The sequence below is a fragment of the Phyllobates terribilis genome, unplaced genomic scaffold, assembly GCF_046119375.1.
Source record: "Phyllobates terribilis strain yellow unplaced genomic scaffold, ASM4611937v1 Scaffold_134__1_contigs__length_4944459, whole genome shotgun sequence".
NCBI classification, from domain to species: Eukaryota; Metazoa; Chordata; class Amphibia; order Anura; family Dendrobatidae; genus Phyllobates; species Phyllobates terribilis.
The window spans coordinates 1,680,108-1,700,420 of record NW_027362894.1 but is presented as its reverse complement, the minus strand read 5'-3'; the positions used below and the strand labels follow the sequence as shown (position 1 = coordinate 1,700,420).

The following is a 20,313-nucleotide window of genomic DNA, read 5'->3' as shown; positions in this document are numbered from 1 at the left end:
AGGAGCCCTCCTGCTAAGGATAGACAGCTGCTCGTTCCACCCCACCCCCGCCTTAATTGGTTCTCCTCCCTTCCAACGGTGTTGAGGCGGGTGGGAACAGCAGGGGGTGAAGGTGCTGTGTTTAAAGAGGTGGAGTTATGCAGATCTAAAACGCGTGGATTGCAGCAGCAGCAAGCCGAAAAGTGCAGGCATGTAAGGGATCTAGAGGTTGACAACATGTCTTCTTAACGGGAGTCCAGGAGCTCATCTCCACAAATGAACTTTTCAGGATCCTTGGGTGGCTCCGTAGTTTGAAACCAATTCTGGTTATCGCTTCTCGGCCTTTTGGCTAAGATCAAGTGTAGTATCTGTTCTTTTAAGAACACAAGAGCTACGATCTACACTTGATGAGAGCGATCGAACTCGGAAGGAGAAGAGCTTCGGAGCCCAGCTGACATCAGAGAACGAAGGCAGATATCGGTGGGAGGAAGAAGCTCTAAAGAATCCAGAAGAAGACGAAGACTCGGAGAAGAATCGGGCTGTCCTGTGGAATCTTCGAGGAAGAAAATCATCGAGACAAAGACCTTTCGGGGAATTTGTCCAGAACACGACGGGAGAAGAATCTGCATAGCTCCACCCATTCCGGGAAGAGTTCCAGATCCAGCTCCAAGAAGTAACTGCAGGAGGAAAGCCATGGCAAGCGCTGCGAGGAAGGCCGAAAAGAAGAGCCTGGAGCTGGGGACAGCCAGGAGGGCCCAGCCAGGAGCCGATTCTGACCCCAAGGACTCTGCCTCCACGACTGGCCAGCAGAAGGGACCCCAGAAGCCCCGCCACGAAGCTCCAGCCCTGGAGCCATGGATGCGGCAGACGGTGGCCCTGAAGCTGAAGGAAGTGGATGGGAGGGTGCCGGACATGTCCTCGGACGTGTTCTGCCAGAAGATGCTGCTGGATCGAGGCTTCTCCAGGTCGGACACCCTCAGCATCCAGACCTTCTTGACGGGGATCTTCTTCGTCACCTTCGCCACTGTGAACACCTGCAGGAGGTTCTGGGAAATGGTAAGCGCAAAAGGACCGGATAATTCTTTCTCTGCCTTTACAGGTAGCTGCCCTATCCAGAGGGATGAAAGGAGGATCACGGTCTCCATGCGCAACCCGCACACCCCAGGCCAAGACATCTGTACCTTCCTGAGACGCTTCTGTTTGGTTGTGAAGGAACCCTCTCACATCCTGAATGGACTCGGCTTCTGGACAGGTAAGTGGTCGGTGACCGTTAGACTTCACAGGGACCTGGCGTACTCAGACGGACTTCGGCACCTGCCCCCGACATTCTCCCTGGGCAACTCCTACGGCCTCATCTATTACCCGGACATGCCGCGGAACTGCAGGAGATGCGGCAAGAACGGCCACGAGATGAAGGACTGCAAGGAGGATGCCTGCAGGATTTGTCGAGTGACGGGACACAGCTCGAAGGACTGCCCGAAGAAGACGTCCTGCAACCTGTGTGGGCTGGCGGCTCATCTGTACAAGGATTGCCCCAGGCGTGAGAGATCCTGGGCATCGGTGGTTGCGACGACCCCAGCTACGGAGGACAAGGCCCCGACGACCAGGCCTGTGAAGGTCAAGGACGCGACGACCAAGGCCCCAGCGGCCAAGGCCGAGACGACCAAGGCCAAAGCGGTCAAGGAGTCGGTGGCCAAAGCCCCAGCGACGGTCCCAGCAGCTCCGAAGCAGAAGAAAAAGTCAAAGGAGGGTAAGAGTTCTGTCACCCCTCTCTCGATCCCTCCCCCTGCCACCCCCGTCCAATCCCCCCCCACCCCGGCCACCCCTGCTGAGGATTCCACTTCCTCTTCCTCCTTCCCCTACTCCTCAGCAGGTGTCCTTTCCCCTGCCCCGGCAGCCACTCTCCCTCCCCAGACCATGGTAGCGGTGGAATTAACCTTTCCTCCACCCGCCGCTATCTATTCCGAGGAGGATTTTCCCCTTCTTGTCTCCCCAGTTCCAACCCGGGGAAAGAGGAAGGTGGAGGACAGCCCTGCTACTGAATCCTCCAAAAAGAAGATTCTGGATTTCGTAGGCGAAAAGGAGGATACCCTCCCTGAGCCAGAAGAGATGGAGCACATGGTTGAGACCCTGGTGGCCGAGCCAGAAGAGGAGGAACTGGTGGTCGCCGAGATTGAGGCCGCGCTGCTTGACCAGATGGAGGAAGAGGGCCTGCTGGTGATCCCGTCACCAGCAGTCAACACCGACGAGGGACCACCCGACCGGAGTGGTAACTAAGGTGTATTGCCTGCGCTAACTTTTTCTTTTTTCCCTACATGATGGCTAATATTAACTTATTTTCCATTAATGTCAGGAGCATCAAGGACAAGTTCAGACGTCAGACTATTTATGCCTTCCTTACTTCCCAGTTGTGTGATGTTTATATGTTGCAGGAATGTTCCCTTCCCTCCTCTAGGTCCTTCAAACATCTGGCCAGGGAGTGGTCCCACGGTCCATCCTACTGGTCCGGTGGGGGTGACTGCAAGTCTGCGGGGGTCGCAATTCTGATCAGGGGGGGCGCATTCACGCTTGAGTCCGTCCAGGAGCTCATCTGCGGCAGGGCTCTTGTTGTAGATGGCAACTGGGCGGGGGAACCTGTCAGGTTCATCAACGTGTATGCGTCCCCACTGAAGAATGAGCGTTTGGAGCTTTTCCAGACCCTGCGGCTTCAGCTTGCCACCACCAGGACCTTAGTGATGGCCGGGGATTTCAACTGCCCCATCGAGGAGGACGGTCGTAGTTCTGGCACATCTGCCAAGTTGGACATCACGTCCAAGCTGCTCATCGAGATGGTAACCGAGGCCTCTCTTCAGGACGTGGTGGGCTCCATGGGGAGAGGCTCCACGAACTATTCGTGGAGCCGACCCGATGGCTCACTCCGCTCCAGGATTGACTTTGTGTTCACCTCTCGGGCAGTCAGGCAGAGTAGGCACTCGATGGTCTCCTGCTTCTTCTCCGACCACAGAGCCATTCACTTACAAGGTGTCCTCGGCGACGGTTTTCCGTCCGGCCCCGGCTCCTGGAAGCTGAATTGTGCTCTGCTGGCTCAGGATGAAGTCGTGGAGGAGCTGAGAGCAGCCTACGCAATGTGGCAGTCCTACAAGGGTAGCTTCCAAACAGTCTCTGATTGGTGGGAATATGTTAAACTTGAGTTTCGCTGTTTCTTTCAGGCCAAGGGTCGACAACAGGAGTGTGAGAAGAGGAGGGACTTCAGAGGGCTGCAGCGCGAGCTGCGGTCGCTGCAGGACCTTCTTCACTGCGGCTGGGACGTGAGGGAGGAGCTGGAGGAGACCAAGAAGAGCCTGAAAAGGCACTTTGAGGAGGAGTCCAAGCGAATCATCTTCCGTTCCAAAGTGGAGAATCTGGAGAAGGGTGAGAAATGTAACTCATTCTTTTTCAGGAAACTTCATGCCGGTCACATGCCCCTGAACGAGCTGCGAGACGAGAGCGGAAACATGCGACGTGGGAAGGAGGACGTGATGAGGGTCGTCAGCGACTTCTACAGCGAACTCTACTCCCACAAGACTACCGACCCCGACGCTGCTGATAAGTTCCTGTCAGGTATCACTAACCATCTTGATCCTGCAGGCACGGCAGCCTTGGACAAACCTCTGATGGTGGGCGAATTGCTCTCTGCCGCTAAATCCTTTAGGACCGGCAGGACCCCGGGCAGTGATGGTCTTCCAGCGGAGCTCTATGTAGTGCTGGGAGACCTCATCTGTCCGGACCTGTTGGACCTGTACGAGGAGATGGTGGTGGAGGGTAGAATGCCTCCATCTTTGAGGGAAGGAATGGTCACGATCCTGTACAAGCGGAAGGGAGAGAGGTGCGACCTGAGGAATTGGCGTCCCATCACTCTGCTCAACGTGGACTACAAGATCCTGGCCAAGACGATGGCGACACGACTTAAGACGGTCATCGGACGGATCATCCACCCGGACCAGACCTGCGGCATCCCTGGACGTCGCATCGCAGACAGCCTCGCTCTCGTGCGGGACACGGTCGAGTACATCAAGGTCCGCCGCGCACACGCGGCCCTGGTCTCCTTGGATCAGGAGAAGGCCTTCGACCGGGTTTCCCACGAGTTCATGGGCCGAGCTCTGCACCGGTTAGGTTTGGGTAACATGTTTTGTTCGTATGTCCGTCTGATGTATTTTGATATCCACAGCTCGGTGTTGGTGAACGGCTGGAAGACTGACCCCTTCCCTGTCCTCTCTGGGGTCAGACAAGGCTGCCCTCTATCACCTCTTCTTTTTGTTTGTGTTATAGAACTCTTCGCAGAGGCTATCCGGCAGAATGGAGAGATCAGAGGGATCACCGCACCGGGTCCGGGACGACACGAGGTCAAGTGCTCGCTCTACATGGACGACGTCACCGTCTTCTGCGCTGATCGTGGTTCAGTCGACGCCCTCGTCCAGACGTGTGAGAGGTTCGGCCGGGCTTCAGGGGCCAAAGTCAACTGCAGGAAGTCGGAAGCCATGCTCTTCGGGGATTGGCAGCCGGCCTCCTCCGCCCCCTTCCCCTTCAACATTCAACCGGATTTCCTCAAGGTGCTGGGAGTCTGGTTCGGGAAGGAAGGAGCGGCCCTCAAGTCCTGGCAAGAACGCTTGGCCAAGGTGAAGCAACGGATCGGACTCTGGAGCCTCAGACACCTCACTTGTGAGGGTAAGGCACTCGTCCTGCGTAATGAGGTCCTGCCCGTCTTGCAGTACACGGCGCAGGCCTGGCCCCCACACGTCACTGTGTGCAGGGCCATTACCAGGACAGTGTTTCACTTTGTCTGGGGATCCAAGATGGACAGAGTCAGGCGGGCCGTCATGTACAAGGAGCCTCGCAAGGGTGGGAAGGGCGTTCCAGATATCCCCACCCTCCTGCGATCCTCTTTTGTGTGTGATTGTGTCCGCCGGACTTTGCAAGTCAAGAATGGCTCCGCGGGCAGGTCCATGTCTCGCTTCTTTCTGCTTCCTCTTTGGAGGCGACTCGGCTGGGACAAGTGGGACAGCTCCTTCCCCTACAACTGGACGACGCCATGGTTCTACGGAGACGTCGTTCGATTTGTGGGGGAGCATCAACTGGAGGGACTCAAGCCCGACTTGTGGAAGCCCAAAACTATCCACAAGCTAATCAGAGCCAAGGATGACGTGGAGAACATCACAGGACTTCACCAGGACACGCTGGAGACTGTGTGGACAAATGTGTCGTCTGACAGGCTGACCAACGGGCACAAGGACTTGTCGTGGATGGCGATTCAGGGCGGACTGCCCGTCCGGTCATTCATGCATGCCCGGAACCTGTGCAAGACCCGGTACTGCCCAAGGTGCCCCTTCGTGGAGGAAACATCTTTGCACACTTTTTGGGACTGCGGATTTGCACAGCGCCTATTGACTGCACTTGAGGACGACCTGAGGAACTCTGTCCCCAGGGCGAGCCTATCGCACCATTCTGTGCTTTACGGACTCTTCCCTGGGGTTCATACCGTCGGAGCCATCCAGGAGGCTTGGCGCCTTATGAACTGCTTCAAGGATGCCGTTTGGGTCGCCAGGAACCGGCTCATCTTGAGGAGGGAGAGGATGTCCATCCAGGACTGCCGCAGGCTGATCCACAGCCTGCTCAGAGACTATTCCATCATGGACGGTCCGGAGGACGAGGACGAGGACTAAACCCCTCCTCCCCCTCTCCCCTTATGTGTCTTGTCTTTCAATAAAGCTTCGGGCCTGTGATTTTCCCCTCCCCATCCCCTTTTTCCCAATCCCCATCCCTTATCACGGTTCGTCGTACTGTATTGATTGACATGCTTTTTCTTTCAGATTGAGTGTTTTGTGTAGCATAGGGGTGTGATGTGTCTAGTTAGTGCGTCGTATCCTCATGCTATGTAAATATGATGTAGAATTCTGTGTGTACTGGGCTGCGGCACTGTACACTGTCTGTTAACTTATTTTTTGTGCTAATAAAAGATATATTCAATCAAAAAATCTGTTCTGATCAGTTTAATATCTGATACGTCCCCTATCTGGGGACCATATATTAAATGGATTTTTAGAACAGGGAGATGGAAAAAGAGCTTGCTCTGTCCACTCCACGCATTGACCTGGTATTGCAGTATCTCCAGGACCGGTGCACCCCTTCTTTAATGCAGTTTCTAAAATCAGAAAGAATTGAATTCAATGTTTTTTGTTCATTTTGCTTGTTTGTCGGATTTTGGGATGGACTCTTTGGCTTTGCTTTTCTTCTCCTCATTGGATTTTTCATGTTCAAAGTTGCAGAAGCCAGATTACAAGCTCATTTTGGTTCAATTTCAGCAACTGTGCATTGCATTGCCATGTAATGTGATGCAATGCTATCTTTCTAGCTCTCCCTTTTTACTTCCTTTTGGATAAACAGACATATTAGGCAAGCATTTTGGAGCTTTCACCTAAATAACTACAGGTGGTGAGATAAGCTGCACAATATAATTGACCTTTCAGTATATTGTTGCACACACACCATCTATTTAGCAAATGCCCTTGTTATCAACAGCAGCCTTTTAAACTCACCTGAGCTAACAGGTATGTGCGCTGGTTACTCTGCTGCGCTTAAAATTTCTTTTTTGGTTTGCTACAATGCCTTTTCTGAAACGTTGTCTCCTTCTGCTGGAACACTGACTTCTTTCATTTAATGCCTGCAGACTATAAAAGAGAACCCAACCCAAAAAGTTTGGTTGATTAGTCTGTGGCATTCTGTTAAACTGTTGCTTATGGCGGTCTCTGTGAGCTTCTCAGCGACATTCAGCCAGCCAGGTATCCTGCCTGCAGTAGATGGAATGTGGCAATGGAACGCTGGCTGCGCGTGTCATAATAGGCTCTGAGCCTTTATATACCTGTGCACAGCAGCAGCCACCTTCAGTCTGCTGCTGGACAGCCAGCAGCAGCAGCAGCAGGAGAGGTATGTAATCAGGAGCCCTCCTGCTAAGGGTAGACAGCTGCTCGTTCCACCCCACCCCCCGCCTTAATTGGTTCTCCTCCCTTCCAACGGTGTTGAGGCGGGTGGGAACAGCAGGGGGTGAAGGTGCTGTGTTTAAAGAGGTGGAGTTATGCAGATCTAAAACGCGTGGATTGCAGCAGCAGCAAGCCGAAAAGTGCAGGCATGTAAGGGATCTAGAGGTTGACAACATGTCTTCTTAACGGGAGTCCAGGAGCTCATCTCCACAAATGGACTTTTCAGGATCCTTGGGTGGCTCCGTAGTTTGAAACCAATTCTGGTTATCGCTTCTCGGCCTTTTGGCTAAGATCAAGTGCAGTGATCTAGCGGTTGCTGCCTTGGTCTTGACTGGGAGGTGCTTGGGGTACCCGGCTCCTTGGCCTGGGGGGATCGCTACACTCATCGGTGGAGCTAAACCCCCCTGCTGCTATTAGGGAGTCGGATTAGTCCCTGGGCAACGAGAGGCGATCACCTTGTCACCACACATAGCTGTGGGGGGCAACTGTCGCCACACATAGCTGTGGTGGCAACATTTGGAGGATTAAAAGGAAAAACGGAAGGAAAACGGATTGTTGAGATGGAGTTTTGGAAAAAGAAGAGATGCTTACGTTTTTTTGTGAAACGGGAGATGGAAGAAACTTTTTTGGAAGAAAAATGGATTCTGGAAATTTTGAGGAAACATGAAGTTTTGGAGAAGGATATCTACTGTATGCAAGAAATAAAGCAAGGTAAAGTTTGTGATGTGACTCTAGTTTCTGAGGAAAAGTGCATTCATTTTTTCAAATGCTGGAGTGAAGAGGATTCTGGGAAAATTGGAGTAAGTGCATCATTCATGGGGAAACCGAAGAGTGTGATAATTTACATGGACAATCCGTTTGTGGAAATAGAGGAGATAATGTTTTTTTTGGAATCTAAATGTAAGATGGTAAAGTTTCAGAAATTATACAGGAACAAAGTTGGTATTTGGAACGGAAAGAGACGTTTTTTGGTGTGGACAACAGGAGAAGAAAATTTGCATAATGCGGTTAGAGCATGAGGAGGAAGAAAAGAAGTTAAGGGGTTTTGTTGGGAGGAAAGTAAAAGGGAAAAAGGGGATATTTAGTTTGGGAAACCGGGTGAAGTAATGTCAGTTCTGATTTGTTTGGAAACTGTTGAAACTGTAAAGGAATTGTTATGTTTAACTTTATATATATTAATTCAAATGAAAAAATATAAATATAATATCTAAACACGATGATGGAACTAAAATCTTGAGTTTAGTGATATATGATTTAAGATTATAAAACTTAATTTCTGAGTGTTTGGAAAAAAAAAAAAAAAAAAAAAAAAAAATCTGTTCTTATCAGTTTAATATCTGATACGTCCCCTATCTGGGGACCATATATTAAATGGATTTTTAGAACAGGGAGATGGAAAAAGAGCTTGCTCTGTCCACTCCACGCATTGACCTGGTATTGCAGTATCTCCAGGACCGGTGCACCCCTTCTTTAATGCAGTTTCTAAAATCAGAAAGAATTGAATTCAATGTTTTTTGTTCATTTTGCTTGTTTGTCAGATTTTGGGATGGACTCTTTGGCTTTGCTTTTCTTCTCCTCATTGGATTTTTCATGTTCAAAGTTGCAGAAGCCAGATTACAAGCTCATTTTGGTTCAACTTCAGCAACTGTGCATTGCATTGCCATGTAATGTGATGCAATGCTATCTTTCTAGCTCTCCCTTTTTACTTCCTTTTGGATAAACAGACATATTAGGCAAGCATTTTGGAGCTTTCACCTAAATAACTACAGGTGGTGAGATAAGCTGCACAATATAATTGACCTTTCAGTATATTGTTGCACACACACCATCTATTTAGCAAATGCCCTTGTTATCAACAGCAGCCTTTTAAACTCACCTGAGCTAACAGGTATGTGCGCTGGTTACTCTGCTGCGCTTAAAATTTCTTTTTTGGTTTGCTACAATGCCTTTTCTGAAACGTTGTCTCCTTCTGCTGGAACACTGACTTCTTTCATTTAATGCCTGCAGACTATAAAAGAGAACCCAATCCAAAATGTTTGGTTGATTAGTCTGTGGCATTCTGTTAAACTGTTGCTTATGGCGGTCTCTGTGAGCTTCTCAGCGACATTCAGCCAGCCAGGTATCCTGCCTGCAGTAGATGGAATGTGGCAATGGAACGCTGGCTGCGCGTGTCATAATAGGCTCTGAGCCTTTATATACCTGTGCACAGCAGCAGCCACCTTCAGTCTGCTGCTGGACAGCCAGCAGCAGCAGCAGCAGGAGAGGTATGTAATCAGGAGCCCTCCTGCTAAGGGTAGACAGCTGCTCGTTCCACCCCACCCCCCGCCTTAATTGGTTCTCCTCCCTTCCAACGGTGTTGAGGCGGGTGGGAACAGCAGGGGGTGAAGGTGCTGTGTTTAAAGAGGTGGAGTTATGCAGATCTAAAACGCGTGGATTGCAGCAGCAGCAAGCCAAAAAGTGCAGGCATGTAAGGGATCTAGAGGTTGACAACATGTCTTCTTAACGGGAGTCCAGGAGCTCATCTCCACAAATGGACTTTTCAGGATCCTTGGGTGGCTCCGTAGTTTGAAACCAATTCTGGTTATCGCTTCTCGGCCTTTTGGCTAAGATCAAGTGTAGTATCTGTTCTTATCAGTTTAATATCTGATACGTCCCCTATCTGGGGACCATATATTAAATGGATTTTTAGAACAGGGAGATGGAAAAAGAGCTTGCTCTGTCCACTCCACGCATTGACCTGGTATTGCAGTATCTCCAGGACCGGTGCACCCCTTCTTTAATGCAGTTTCTAAAATCAGAAAGAATTGAATTCAATGTTTTTTGTTCATTTTGCTTGTTTGTCGGATTTTGGGATGGACTCTTTGGCTTTGCTTTTCTTCTCCTCATTGGATTTTTCATGTTCACAGTTGCAGAAGCCAGATTACAAGCTCATTTTGGTTCAACTTCAGCAACTGTGCATTGCATTGCCATGTAATGTGATGCAATGCTATCTTTCTAGCTCTCCCTTTTTACTTCCTTTTGGATAAACAGACATATTAGGCAAGCATTTTGGAGCTTTCACCTAAATAACTACAGGTGGTGAGATAAGCTGCACAATATAATTGACCTTTCAGTATATTGTTGCACACACACCATCTATTTAGCAAATGCCCTTGTTATCAACAGCAGCCTTTTAAACTCACCTGAGCTAACAGGTATGTGCGCTGGTTACTCTGCTGCGCTTAAAATTTCTTTTTTGGTTTGCTACAATGCCTTTTCTGAAACGTTGTCTCCTTCTGCTGGAACACTGACTTCTTTCATTTAATGCCTGCAGACTATAAAAGAGAACCCAACCCAAAAAGTTTGGTTGATTAGTCTGTGGCATTCTGTTAAACTGTTGCTTATGGCGGTCTCTGTGAGCTTCTCAGCGACATTCAGCCAGCCAGGTATCCTGCCTGCAGTAGATGGAATGTGGCAATGGAACGCTGGCTGCGCGTGTCATAATAGGCTCTGAGCCTTTATATACCTGTGCACAGCAGCAGCCACCTTCAGTCTGCTGCTGGACAGCCAGCAGCAGCAGCAGCAGGAGAGGTATGTAATCAGGAGCCCTCCTGCTAAGGGTAGACAGCTGCTCGTTCCACCCCACCCCCCGCCTTAATTGGTTCTCCTCCCTTCCAACGGTGTTGAGGCGGGTGGGAACAGCAGGGGGTGAAGGTGCTGTGTTTAAAGAGGTGGAGTTATGCAGATCTAAAACGCGTGGATTGCAGCAGCAGCAAGCCGAAAAGTGCAGGCATGTAAGGGATCTAGAGGTTGACAACATGTCTTCTTAACGGGAGTCCAGGAGCTCATCTCCACAAATGGACTTTTCAGGATCCTTGGGTGGCTCCGTAGTTTGAAACCAATTCTGGTTATCGCTTCTCGGCCTTTTGGCTAAGATCAAGTGTAGTATCTGTTCTTATCAGTTTAATATCTGATACGTCCCCTATCTGGGGACCATATATTAAATGGATTTTTAGAACAGGGAGATGGAAAAAGAGCTTGCTCTGTCCACTCCACGCATTGACCTGGTATTGCAGTATCTCCAGGACCGGTGCACCCCTTCTTTAATGCAGTTTCTAAAATCAGAAAGAATTGAATTCAATGTTTTTTGTTCATTTTGCTTGTTTGTCGGATTTTGGGATGGACTCTTTGGCTTTGCTTTTCTTCTCCTCATTGGATTTTTCATGTTCAAAGTTGCAGAAGCCAGATTACAAGCTCATTTTGGTTCAACTTCAGCAACTGTGCATTGCATTGCCATGTAATGTGATGCAATGCTATCTTTCTAGCTCTCCCTTTTTACTTCCTTTTGGATAAACAGACATATTAGGCAAGCATTTTGGAGCTTTCACCTAAATAACTACAGGTGGTGAGATAAGCTGCACAATATAATTGACCTTTCAGTATATTGTTGCACACACACCATCTATTTAGCAAATGCCCTTGTTATCAACAGCAGCCTTTTAAACTCACCTGAGCTAACAGGTATGTGCGCTGGTTACTCTGCTGCGCTTAAAATTTCTTTTTTGGTTTGCTACAATGCCTTTTCTGAAACGTTGTCTCCTTCTGCTGGAACACTGACTTCTTTCATTTAATGCCTGCAGACTATAAAAGAGAACCCAACCCAAAAAGTTTGGTTGATTAGTCTGTGGCATTCTGTTAAACTGTTGCTTATGGCGGTCTCTGTGAGCTTCTCAGCGACATTCAGCCAGCCAGGTATCCTGCCTGCAGTAGATGGAATGTGGCAATGGAACGCTGGCTGCGCGTGTCATAATAGGCTCTGAGCCTTTATATACCTGTGCACAGCAGCAGCCACCTTCAGTCTGCTGCTGGACAGCCAGCAGCAGCAGCAGCAGGAGAGGTATGTAATCAGGAGCCCTCCTGCTAAGGGTAGACAGCTGCTCGTTCCACCCCACCCCCCGCCTTAATTGGTTCTCCTCCCTTCCAACGGTGTTGAGGCGGGTGGGAACAGCAGGGGGTGAAGGTGCTGTGTTTAAAGAGGTGGAGTTATGCAGATCTAAAACGCGTGGATTGCAGCAGCAGCAAGCCGAAAAGTGCAGGCATGTAAGGGATCTAGAGGTTGACAACATGTCTTCTTAACGGGAGTCCAGGAGCTCATCTCCACAAATGGACTTTTCAGGATCCTTGGGTGGCTCCCTAGTTTGAAACCAATTCTGGTTATCGCTTCTCGGCCTTTTGGCTAAGATCAAGTGTAGTATCTGTTCTTATCAGTTTAATATCTGATACGTCCCCTATCTGGGGACCATATATTAAATGGATTTTTAGAACAGGGAGATGGAAAAAGAGCTTGCTCTGTCCACTCCACGCATTGACCTGGTATTGCAGTATCTCCAGGACCGGTGCACCCCTTCTTTAATGCAGTTTCTAAAATCAGAAAGAATTGAATTCAATGTTTTTTGTTCATTTTGCTTGTTTGTCGGATTTTCGGATGGACTCTTTGGCTTTGCTTTTCTTCTCCTCATTGGATTTTTCATGTTCAAAGTTGCAGAAGCCAGATTACAAGCTCATTTTGGTTCAACTTCAGCAACTGTGCATTGCATTGCCATGTAATGTGATGCAATGCTATCTTTCTAGCTCTCCCTTTTTACTTCCTTTTGGATAAACAGACATATTAGGCAAGCATTTTGGAGCTTTCACCTAAATAACTACAGGTGGTGAGATAAGCTGCACAATATAATTGACCTTTCAGTATATTGTTGCACACACACCATCTATTTAGCAAATGCCCTTGTTATCAACAGCAGCCTTTTAAACTCACCTGAGCTAACAGGTATGTGCGCTGGTTACTCTGCTGCGCTTAAAATTTCTTTTTTGGTTTGCTACAATGCCTTTTCTGAAACGTTGTCTCCTTCTGCTGGAACACTGACTTCTTTCATTTAATGCCTGCAGACTATAAAAGAGAACCCAACCCAAAAAGTTTGGTTGATTAGTCTGTGGCATTCTGTTAAACTGTTGCTTATGGCGGTCTCTGTGAGCTTCTCAGCGACATTCAGCCAGCCAGGTATCCTGCCTGCAGTAGATGGAATGTGGCAATGGAACGCTGGCTGCGCGTGTCATAATAGGCTCTGAGCCTTTATATACCTGTGCACAGCAGCAGCCACCTTCAGTCTGCTGCTGGACAGCCAGCAGCAGCAGCAGCAGGAGAGGTATGTAATCAGGAGCCCTCCTGCTAAGGGTAGACAGCTGCTCGTTCCACCCCACCCCCCGCCTTAATTGGTTCTCCTCCCTTCCAACGGTGTTGAGGCGGGTGGGAACAGCAGGGGGTGAAGGTGCTGTGTTTAAAGAGGTGGAGTTATGCAGATCTAAAACGCGTGGATTGCAGCAGCAGCAAGCCGAAAAGTGCAGGCATGTAAGGGATCTAGAGGTTGACAACATGTCTTCTTAACGGGAGTCCAGGAGCTCATCTCCACAAATGGACTTTTCAGGATCCTTGGGTGGCTCCCTAGTTTGAAACCAATTCTGGTTATCGCTTCTCGGCCTTTTGGCTAAGATCAAGTGTAGTATCTGTTCTTATCAGTTTAATATCTGATACGTCCCCTATCTGGGGACCATATATTAAATGGATTTTTAGAACAGGGAGATGGAAAAAGAGCTTGCTCTGTCCACTCCACGCATTGACCTGGTATTGCAGTATCTCCAGGACCGGTGCACCCCTTCTTTAATGCAGTTTCTAAAATCAGAAAGAATTGAATTCAATGTTTTTTGTTCATTTTGCTTGTTTGTCGGATTTTCGGATGGACTCTTTGGCTTTGCTTTTCTTCTCCTCATTGGATTTTTCATGTTCAAAGTTGCAGAAGCCAGATTACAAGCTCATTTTGGTTCAACTTCAGCAACTGTGCATTGCATTGCCATGTAATGTGATGCAATGCTATCTTTCTAGCTCTCCCTTTTTACTTCCTTTTGGATAAACAGACATATTAGGCAAGCATTTTGGAGCTTTCACCTAAATAACTACAGGTGGTGAGATAAGCTGCACAATATAATTGACCTTTCAGTATATTGTTGCACACACACCATCTATTTAGCAAATGCCCTTGTTATCAACAGCAGCCTTTTAAACTCACCTGAGCTAACAGGTATGTGCGCTGGTTATTCTGCTGCGCTTAAAATTTCTTTTTTGGTTTGCTACAATGCCTTTTCTGAAACGTTGTCTCCTTCTGCTGGAACACTGACTTCTTTCATTTAATGCCTGCAGACTATAAAAGAGAACCCAACCCAAAAAGTTTGGTTGATTAGTCTGTGGCATTCTGTTAAACTGTTGCTTATGGCGGTCTCTGTGAGCTTCTCAGCGACATTCAGCCAGCCAGGTATCCTGCCTGCAGTAGATGGAATGTGGCAATGGAACGCTGGCTGCGCGTGTCATAATAGGCTCTGAGCCTTTATATACCTGTGCACAGCAGCAGCCACCTTCAGTCTGCTGCTGGACAGCCAGCAGCAGCAGCAGCAGGAGAGGTATGTAATCAGGAGCCCTCCTGCTAAGGGTAGACAGCTGCTCGTTCCACCCCACCCCCCGCCTTAATTGGTTCTCCTCCCTTCCAACGGTGTTGAGGCGGGTGGGAACAGCAGGGGGTGAAGGTGCTGTGTTTAAAGAGGTGGAGTTATGCAGATCTAAAACGCGTGGATCGCAGCAGCAGCAAGCCGAAAAGTGCAGGCATGTAAGGGATCTAGAGGTTGACAACATGTCTTCTTAACGGGAGTCCAGGAGCTCATCTCCACAAATGGACTTTTCAGGATCCTTGGGTGGCTCCGTAGTTTGAAACCAATTCTGGTTATCGCTTCTCAGCCTTTTGGCTAAGATCAAGTGTAGTATCTGTTCTTATCAGTTTAATATCTGATACGTCCCCTATCTGGGGACCATATATTAAATGGATTTTTAGAACAGGGAGATGGAAAAAGAGCTTGCTCTGTCCACTCCACGCATTGACCTGGTATTGCAGTATCTCCAGGACCGGTGCACCCCTTCTTTAATGCAGTTTCTAAAATCAGAAAGAATTGAATTCAATGTTTTTTGTTCATTTTGCTTGTTTGTCGGATTTTGGGATGGACTCTTTGGCTTTGCTTTTCTTCTCCTCATTGGATTTTTCATGTTCAAAGTTGCAGAAGCCAGATTACAAGCTCATTTTGGTTCAACTTCAGCAACTGTGCATTGCATTGCCATGTAATGTGATGCAATGCTATCTTTCTAGCTCTCCCTTTTTACTTCCTTTTGGATAAACAGACATATTAGGCAAGCATTTTGGAGCTTTCACCTAAATAACTACAGGTGGTGAGATAAGCTGCACAATATAATTGACCTTTCAGTATATTGTTGCACACACACCATCTATTTAGCAAATGCCCTTGTTATCAACAGCAGCCTTTTAAACTCACCTGAGCTAACAGGTATGTGCGCTGGTTACTCTGCTGCGCTTAAAATTTCTTTTTTGGTTTGCTACAATGCCTTTTCTGAAACGTTGTCTCCTTCTGCTGGAACACTGACTTCTTTCATTTAATGCCTGCAGACTATAAAAGAGAACCCAACCCAAAAAGTTTGGTTGATTAGTCTGTGGCATTCTGTTAAACTGTTGCTTATGGCGGTCTCTGTGAGCTTCTCAGCGACATTCAGCCAGCCAGGTATCCTGCCTGCAGTAGATGGAATGTGGCAATGGAACGCTGGCTGCGCGTGTCATAATAGGCTCTGAGCCTTTATATACCTGTGCACAGCAGCAGCCACCTTCAGTCTGCTGCTGGACAGCCAGCAGCAGCAGCAGGAGAGGTATGTAATCAGGAGCCCTCCTGCTAAGGGTAGACAGCTGCTCGTTCCACCCCACCCCCCGCCTTAATTGGTTCTCCTCCCTTCCAACGGTGTTGAGGCGGGTGGGAACAGCAGGGGGTGAAGGTGCTGTGTTTAAAGAGGTGGAGTTATGCAGATCTAAAACGCGTGGATCGCAGCAGCAGCAAGCCGAAAAGTGCAGGCATGTAAGGGATCTAGAGGTTGACAACATGTCTTCTTAACGGGAGTCCAGGAGCTCATCTCCACAAATGGACTTTTCAGGATCCTTGGGTGGCTCCGTAGTTTGAAACCAATTCTGGTTATCGCTTCTCGGCCTTTTGGCTAAGATCAAGTGTAGTATCTGTTCTTATCAGTTTAATATCTGATACGTCCCCTATCTGGGGACCATATATTAAATGGATTTTTAGAACAGGGAGATGGAAAAAGAGCTTGCTCTGTCCACTCCACGCATTGACCTGGTATTGCAGTATCTCCAGGACCGGTGCACCCCTTCTTTAATGCAGTTTCTAAAATCAGAAAGAATTGAATTCAATGTTTTTTGTTCATTTTGCTTGTTTGTCGGATTTTGGGATGGACTCTTTGGCTTTGCTTTTCTTCTCCTCATTGGATTTTTCATGTTCAAAGTTGCAGAAGCCAGATTACAAGCTCATTTTGGTTCAACTTCAGCAACTGTGCATTGCATTGCCATGTAATGTGATGCAATGCTATCTTTCTAGCTCTCCCTTTTTACTTCCTTTTGGATAAACAGACATATTAGGCAAGCATTTTGGAGCTTTCACCTAAATAACTACAGGTGGTGAGATAAGCTGCACAATATAATTGACCTTTCAGTATATTGTTGCACACACACCATCTATTTAGCAAATGCCCTTGTTATCAACAGCAGCCTTTTAAACTCACCTGAGCTAACAGGTATGTGCGCTGGTTACTCTGCTGCGCTTAAAATTTCTTTTTTGGTTTGCTACAATGCCTTTTCTGAAACGTTGTCTCCTTCTGCTGGAACACTGACTTCTTTCATTTAATGCCTGCAGACTATAAAAGAGAACCCAACCCAAAAAGTTTGGTTGATTAGTCTGTGGCATTCTGTTAAACTGTTGCTTATGGCGGTCTCTGTGAGCTTCTCAGCGACATTCAGCCAGCCAGGTATCCTGCCTGCAGTAGATGGAATGTGGCAATGGAACGCTGGCTGCGCGTGTCATAATAGGCTCTGAGCCTTTATATACCTGTGCACAGCAGCAGCCACCTTCAGTCTGCTGCTGGACAGCCAGCAGCAGCAGCAGCAGGAGAGGTATGTAATCAGGAGCCCTGCTGCTAAGGGTAGACAGCTGCTCGTTCCACCCCACCCCCCGCCTTAATTGGTTCTCCTCCCTTCCAACGGTGTTGAGGCGGGTGGGAACAGCAGGGGGTGAAGGTGCTGTGTTTAAAGAGGTGGAGTTATGCAGATCTAAAACGCGTGGATTGCAGCAGCAGCAAGCCGAAAAGTGCAGGCATGTAAGGGATCTAGAGGTTGACAACATGTCTTCTTAACGGGAGTCCAGGAGCTCATCTCCACAAATGGACTTTTCAGGATCCTTGGGTGGCTCCGTAGTTTGAAACCAATTCTGGTTATCGCTTCTCGGCCTTTTGGCTAAGATCAAGTGTAGTATCTGTTCTTATCAGTTTAATATCTGATACGTCCCCTATCTGGGGACCATATATTAAATGGATTTTTAGAACAGGGAGATGGAAAAAGAGCTTGCTCTGTCCACTCCACGCATTGACCTGGTATTGCAGTATCTCCAGGACCGGTGCACCCCTTCTTTAATGCAGTTTCTAAAATCAGAAAGAATTGAATTCAATGTTTTTTGTTCATTTTGCTTGTTTGTCGGATTTTGGGATGGACTCTTTGGCTTTGCTTTTCTTCTCCTCATTGGATTTTTCATGTTCAAAGTTGCAGAAGCCAGATTACAAGCTCATTTTGGTTCAACTTCAGCAACTGTGCATTGCATTGCCATGTAATGTGATGCAATGCTATCTTTCTAGCTCTCCCTTTTTACTTCCTTTTGGATAAACAGACATATTAGGCAAGCATTTTGGAGCTTTCACCTAAATAACTACAGGTGGTGAGATAAGCTGCACAATATAATTGACCTTTCAGTATATTGTTGCACACACACCATCTATTTAGCAAATGCCCTTGTTATCAACAGCAGCCTTTTAAACTCACCTGAGCTAACAGGTATGTGCGCTGGTTACTCTGCTGCGCTTAAAATTTCTTTTTTGGTTTGCTACAATGCCTTTTCTGAAACGTTGTCTCCTTCTGCTGGAACACTGACTTCTTTCATTTAATGCCTGCAGACTATAAAAGAGAACCCAACCCAAAAAGTTTGGTTGATTAGTCTGTGGCATTCTGTTAAACTGTTGCTTATGGCGGTCTCTGTGAGCTTCTCAGCGACATTCAGCCAGCCAGGTATCCTGCCTGCAGTAGATGGAATGTGGCAATGGAACGCTGGCTGCGCGTGTCATAATAGGCTCTGAGCCTTTATATACCTGTGCACAGCAGCAGCCACCTTCAGTCTGCTGCTGGACAGCCAGCAGCAGCAGCAGCAGGAGAGGTATGTAATCAGGAGCCCTCCTGCTAAGGGTAGACAGCTGCTCGTTCCACCCCACCCCCCGCCTTAATTGGTTCTCCTCCCTTCCAACGGTGTTGAGGCGGGTGGGAACAGCAGGGGGTGAAGGTGCTGTGTTTAAAGAGGTGGAGTTATGCAGATCTAAAACGCGTGGATTGCAGCAGCAGCAAGCCGAAAAGTGCAGGCATGTAAGGGATCTAGAGGTTGACAACATGTCTTCTTAACGGGAGTCCAGGAGCTCATCTCCACAAATGGACTTTTCAGGATCCTTGGGTGGCTCCGTAGTTTGAAACCAATTCTGGTTATCGCTTCTCGGCCTTTTGGCTAAGATCAAGTGTAGTATCTGTTCTTATCAGTTTAATATCTGATACGTCCCCTATCTGGGGACCATATATTAAATGGATTTTTAGAACAGGGAGATGGAAAAAGAGCTTGCTCTGTCCACTCCACGCATTGACCTGGTATTGCAGTATCTCCAGGACCGGTGCACCCCTTCTTTAATGCAGTTTCTAAAATCAGAAAGAATTGAATTCAATGTTTTTTGTTCATTTTGCTTGTTTGTCGGATTTTGGGATGGACTCTTTGGCTTTGCTTTTCTTCTCCTCATTGGATTTTTCATGTTCAAAGTTGCAGAAGCCAGATTACAAGCTCATTTTGGTTCAACTTCAGCAACTGTGCATTGCATTGCCATGTAATGTGATGCAATGCTATCTTTCTAGCTCTCCCTTTTTACTTCCTTTTGGATAAACAGACATATTAGGCAAGCATTTTGGAGCTTTCACCTAAATAACTACAGGTGGTGAGATAAGCTGCACAATATAATTGACCTTTCAGTATATTGTTGCACACACACCATCTATTTAGCAAATGCCCTTGTTATCAACAGCAGCCTTTTAAACTCACCTGAGCTAACAGGTATGTGCGCTGGTTACTCTGCTGCGCTTAAAATTTCTTTTTTGGTTTGCTACAATGCCTTTTCTGAAACGTTGTCTCCTTCTGCTGGAACACTGACTTCTTTCATTTAATGCCTGCAGACTATAAAAGAGAACCCAACCCAAAAAGTTTGGTTGATTAGTCTGTGGCATTCTGTTAAACTGTTGCTTATGGCGGTCTCTGTGAGCTTCTCAGCGACATTCAGCCAGCCAGGTATCCTGCCTGCAGTAGATGGAATGTGGCAATGGAACGCTGGCTGCGCGTGTCATAATAGGCTCTGAGCCTTTATATACCTGTGCACAGCAGCAGCCACCTTCAGTCTGCTGCTGGACAGCCAGCAGCAGCAGCAGCAGGAGAGGTATGTAATCAGGAGCCCTCCTGCTAAGGGTAGACAGCTGCTCGTTCCACCCCACCCCCCGCCTTAATTGGTTCTCCTCCCTTCCAACGGTGTTGAGGCGGGTGGGAACAGCAGGGGGTGAAGGTGCTGTGTTTAAAGAGGTGGAGTTATGCAGATCTAAAACGCGTGGATTGCAGCAGCAGCAAGCCGAAAAGTGCAGGCATGTAAGGGATCTAGAGGTTGACAACATGTCTTCTTAACGGGAGTCCAGGAGCTCATCTCCACAAATGGACTTTTCAGGATCCTTGGGTGGCTCCGTAGTTTGAAACCAATTCTGGTTATCGCTTCTCGGCCTTTTGGCTAAGATCAAGTGTAGTATCTGTTCTTATCAGTTTAATATCTGATACGTCCCCTATCTGGGGACCATATATTAAATGGATTTTTAGAACAGGGAGATGGAAAAAGAGCTTGCTCTGTCCACTCCACGCATTGACCTGGTATTGCAGTATCTCCAGGACCGGTGCACCCCTTCTTTAATGCAGTTTCTAAAATCAGAAAGAATTGAATTCAATGTTTTTTGTTCATTTTGCTTGTTTGTCGGATTTTGGGATGGACTCTTTGGCTTTGCTTTTC

The 20,313-nt window shown here is 47.8% G+C and overlaps 10 non-coding genes and 2 pseudogenes across 10 annotated transcripts; all 12 read left to right on the top strand.

Annotated features, from left to right (window-relative positions):
• Positions 1–308: 308 nt before the first annotated feature.
• Positions 309–388, top strand: LOC141204407 (U2 spliceosomal RNA; annotated as a pseudogene).
• A 5,562-nt stretch (positions 389–5,950) lies between these two features.
• Positions 5,951–6,143, top strand: LOC141204314 (U2 spliceosomal RNA). The gene has a single exon (XR_012275265.1). It is a non-coding gene; the product is annotated as a U2 spliceosomal RNA (small nuclear RNA).
• Positions 6,144–8,259: 2,116 nt separating this feature from the next.
• On the top strand, positions 8,260–8,460 carry LOC141204347 (U2 spliceosomal RNA; annotated as a pseudogene).
• Positions 8,461–9,575: 1,115 nt separating this feature from the next.
• Positions 9,576–9,766, top strand: LOC141204674 (U2 spliceosomal RNA). The gene has a single exon (XR_012275531.1). It is a non-coding gene; the product is annotated as a U2 spliceosomal RNA (small nuclear RNA).
• A 1,115-nt stretch (positions 9,767–10,881) lies between these two features.
• Positions 10,882–11,072, top strand: LOC141204673 (U2 spliceosomal RNA). The gene has a single exon (XR_012275530.1). It is a non-coding gene; the product is annotated as a U2 spliceosomal RNA (small nuclear RNA).
• Positions 11,073–12,187: 1,115 nt separating this feature from the next.
• On the top strand, positions 12,188–12,378 carry LOC141204672 (U2 spliceosomal RNA). Its single transcript, XR_012275529.1, has one exon. It is a non-coding gene; the product is annotated as a U2 spliceosomal RNA (small nuclear RNA).
• A 1,115-nt stretch (positions 12,379–13,493) lies between these two features.
• Positions 13,494–13,684, top strand: LOC141204671 (U2 spliceosomal RNA). The gene has a single exon (XR_012275528.1). It is a non-coding gene; the product is annotated as a U2 spliceosomal RNA (small nuclear RNA).
• Positions 13,685–14,799: 1,115 nt separating this feature from the next.
• Positions 14,800–14,990, top strand: LOC141204088 (U2 spliceosomal RNA). The gene has a single exon (XR_012275060.1). It is a non-coding gene; the product is annotated as a U2 spliceosomal RNA (small nuclear RNA).
• A 1,112-nt stretch (positions 14,991–16,102) lies between these two features.
• Positions 16,103–16,293, top strand: LOC141204670 (U2 spliceosomal RNA). The gene has a single exon (XR_012275527.1). It is a non-coding gene; the product is annotated as a U2 spliceosomal RNA (small nuclear RNA).
• A 1,115-nt stretch (positions 16,294–17,408) lies between these two features.
• On the top strand, positions 17,409–17,599 carry LOC141204669 (U2 spliceosomal RNA). Its single transcript, XR_012275526.1, has one exon. It is a non-coding gene; the product is annotated as a U2 spliceosomal RNA (small nuclear RNA).
• Positions 17,600–18,714: 1,115 nt separating this feature from the next.
• LOC141204668 (U2 spliceosomal RNA) lies at positions 18,715–18,905 on the top strand. Its single transcript, XR_012275525.1, has one exon. It is a non-coding gene; the product is annotated as a U2 spliceosomal RNA (small nuclear RNA).
• A 1,115-nt stretch (positions 18,906–20,020) lies between these two features.
• LOC141204667 (U2 spliceosomal RNA) lies at positions 20,021–20,211 on the top strand. The gene has a single exon (XR_012275524.1). It is a non-coding gene; the product is annotated as a U2 spliceosomal RNA (small nuclear RNA).
• The last annotated feature ends 102 nt before the right edge of the window (positions 20,212–20,313 follow it).